The following is a 3,933-nucleotide window of genomic DNA, read 5'->3' on the forward strand; positions in this document are numbered from 1 at the left end:
GAGCCGCCGCCGCCTCCATAGTCAGCCTGCCCTCAGCATTCGGCCCACACAGAAGGGACCCCTGCCGGAACGCAGTCTGCAGTCCACAATCTGCACCAAGCCCGGAGAACCTCAGACAAGAGTCGAGCTCAGGGAGGATGTCAGGCTCCAGGGTGTCACAGAGCAGCAAGAGAAAGACCAAGAAGAAACCTGACACTTGGGAAGAAGCGAAATTTCTGGTGGGCTCCATGGCAGTCATGAATGGCATGCGAAAGCAGAGAACTTTTTGCGATGTGATTCTCGTGGTCCAGGAAAGAGAGATCCCTGCTCATCGTGTGGTCTTGGCTGCAGCCAGCCCAGTTTTTAATGTCATGTTCACAACTGGCATGCTCGAATCAAAATCCTCTGAAGTAGAACTCAAAGACGCAGACCCTGACGTTATTGAACACCTGGTGGAATTTTCTTACACTGCAAGGGTTTCTGTGAATACCAACAATGTGCAGTCTCTGTTGGATGCCGCAAACCAGTACCAGATGGAACCTGTGAAGAACATGTGTGTTGATTTTTTGAAAGAGCAAGTGGATGCTTCAAACTGTCTCGGTCTAAGCATTCTAGCAGAGCGTCTAGACTGTCCTGAGTTGAAAGCCACTGCAGATGCCTTTATTGACCATAATTTCCCTGACGTTTCCAAAACTGAGGAGTTTCTCCACCTTGATGCTGAGCTAGTAACAAGTCTGCTCAACCAGGACTCCCTGACCGTGAGCGCAGAGGAGGAGGTTTATGATGCTACCGTCAGGTGGCTGAGATATGATGCGCCGAATCGCCAGCCTTTTATGGTGGATGTCCTTGCTAACATCAGATTTCCTCTTATCTCAAAAAAATTTCTTATGTAAAACCATCCCATTTGAATCCCTCATTCAAGACAATCCTGAGTGCCTTAAGATGGTGATGAATGGAATGCGGTATCATCTACTGTCTCCTGAGGATCAGAAAGAACTGGCAGATGGAGCAAGGCCTCGAAGACCACAGTCTTGTAGATATTTTAAGCCAAAGTTGGAAAAAGGTGCATATGGCACACGATCCTGAAGTGAGAATGTAACTTCAGAATTTCATTTGATGCATGTTTTGCTCTTTAAAATTACCTGTGTTGATAACTATTTTGTATATCCAACCACATGTTTTTAGTCTTCAAGTAGAACAGTTTAAGTAACTGAAGAATTGACCCCAAATTTTCAAAAAAAGTCTCATTCAATAAAGTATGTTATTCTCAAAAGCCAGCATTATTAGAATTCCATCACAATATGTTCAGTATTTATATTAAATGTGCCCACCCTCCCTTATTTTTGTTATAAAACTTTGTCTTGGAAATATTTTGCCACTTACTAGGACCTATTTATATTTTTTCATATTAATTATTTCTAATATAATAATTGCAGAGGCAGCTTTTGTTAGAAATTATTTACCTTGCCTCATGCAAAGTGAACAGTAGTTTATACTCTGATATAAGTAGGCTACTTATTAAATAGGATTGCTTGGTAATTATTTTTAAATTCTTATACTTGGCATTGTTCAGAAATCTGGAATGATATTAGCTGTCATTCATTGAGACCCTCCCATAGCTGCCCTATACCTGCCAGGAATGGTGGCTTTTCCTTATTATTAAATTGATTTCCGTCAGAGAACATTTTCAGTGGTAGCATATAATTTTCCAGAATTAAGTCAATATATTTTTGGAGCTAATAAACTTATACACTATTATCTCTATATATTCCTTGGATTTAAATGATGACAGGAGGAATTACTGTATTAATTACTGGCTGAAAAATGATAGAAAAGGAAATCTTAATCTTTTTTCAAATATTGTCAAGAAATGACTTCTTGGCACTCTATTTTAAAGGTGAATCATACCATTCTGAGGATGCCAGGGAAGAGAGAAGAACTTTCAATCTATGAAAAGAGGATAATTGGATTTCAAATAGTTCACTGAGAAATTTAATTAAAAATAACCAGATTTCTTTTTTTTTCACAACTTTTGGAAGATTGCTTTATGATCCTGAGGGAAAGAGAAGGGTGAGTATGTTGGGCAGAAATATATTAACCATTGTGCATTTCAAGGAAGGTTCACCATTGCCATTTCGGTGTTCTAATTGGAAAATTCTCCTTTAGAGATGACAGACTATTTCTTGTGCTCCTCATTTTAAGTGGGGGCTCCTCTTTTGGCTTGATATCTCTGCATAATTTAGGCGATGGGTTCCGTGGCCTTTTGTGTCCACTGTAGTTTGACAAAATGGCAGGCCATTCTTAGGCCTGGTACACTCTTGATAGATTCTTATATAGAAAACCTAGATTTTTATTTTATTTTCCCTCTTACCATACCTATCGATGTTTGGGATATATTTCTCCTATTGATAATGGTGAGTTGGGTATTTCTCAAACTACTGACGTTCAGATGTGAGACAACTTCCAATTCTGTTTAAGACCGATGCCTCTATCCTTTTCTGGGAATTTTATTACATACCCTGAAGTCATTCAAGGCTCTTGTCTACATTTTCTATTGATTATGTATTTTATAATGAATGTTGGATTGTGAGTGTGAACATGGCAAAGGTAGGTAATTTCTTTTTTGTCTTCAAACTAGGACCAACAACTCTTTTTTAAATAGATTGTGAACACATGTTCTCTTAATAAGCACTTTCATAAATAATAGTATAATAGAGAAAAACATTTTCATCTGTTGAAATCTACTATGTGGTTCATTTTGCATAAGCATGAATAGGAATGTAAGACAGGTGTAACAGTACTAAATAAAAAGAGGAATGAAAATAATGAAGTCATCTTTATGAACGTCACAGAAAGCATGTTCTCCCTTTATTCCGGCTCGTAGCTCAGAAACTGTTGATAGAGGTTACTGTTCTCAGCCCAGATTAGGTGGAGGATAGGATTGAGATGGAAAAACCCTTGCTTACAGTTAAATATTATACATGTCAATTAATAGTTGTTGTAAACTGTGTTTCTCTACATATTTGTAAGTGATGATGTAGCAATCCCTGGTGCCACAAAGTTCACGATCGTGGATGCTATTTGAAAGGTGAGCAGGTACCACCCACCAGCTGGCCCCTTGCACAATTAAACTCACAATCTGTGTCCAAAAAGATTACAGTTTAGAGATCCCTATGGGGGCAGTTCCAGTCTCTACAAAGGGTGACCTGTAGTCAAAATGGACGATACATATACAAAACAACATATCAGTGATGCAGTCTGGACTCTCCCTAACAGATATTAAACACATGTTTCCTCCTGGTGCTCCTAATCTGAGTTCTAGTCTAGTCAACTGTTTTGGATAATGGCAAGTTTGCTCTTTATGATACTACTTAGTGGAATCATAAATAATTTTCATTTTGCCTTTTAAACTTGGAAGATTTTCCTGAACCTTATGGCTTCATATACTACTTTCATTATATTTTGAAATTAATTAATTGTCATTTCTGTTTTCTGTATTCATTGCTACACTTCACTTACTCTCTATTAGAATGTGATCATCTCTTAAGTGTCCTCACTATTTGAAGAAAACAAAACATTTTGAAGGCTCTTATAGTTCTTGTACCCACTCATCAATTGTATCAAGATAATTTGTACGTATGTCATCATCACTATTTCCTAGACATTTCTTTTCTTCTTTTTAAAAAAATCAATTTATTGGGGGCTCGTACAACTCTTATCACAATCCATGCATCCATCATGGTCGTCTCCTCACTCTTAGTTTGCAGATTTCAATGTGCTCTGCAGATAATTTTGTCCCACGGTCTCCTCTCCTAGGAAGAAGGACTCTGTTTCAAACAGCACTCCATTTCCAGACCCGTGTGTCCTGCGCACTTCTACTGGACAAGCTACAGCGATTTAACAAAGAATATTAATAGGTTCAGAGATTGAAAAAATACTCAGTTCAGTTTTCAA

General features: G+C 38.2%; 1 pseudogene; it reads left to right on the forward strand.

Annotated features, from left to right (window-relative positions):
• The first annotated feature begins 137 nt into the window (after positions 1–137).
• Positions 138–1,065, forward strand: LOC142436609 (kelch-like protein 7 pseudogene; annotated as a pseudogene).
• The last annotated feature ends 2,868 nt before the right edge of the window (positions 1,066–3,933 follow it).

This window comes from Tenrec ecaudatus, unplaced genomic scaffold (genome assembly GCF_050624435.1).
Source record: "Tenrec ecaudatus isolate mTenEca1 unplaced genomic scaffold, mTenEca1.hap1 Scaffold_461, whole genome shotgun sequence".
Classification (NCBI taxonomy): Eukaryota; Metazoa; Chordata; class Mammalia; order Afrosoricida; family Tenrecidae; genus Tenrec; species Tenrec ecaudatus.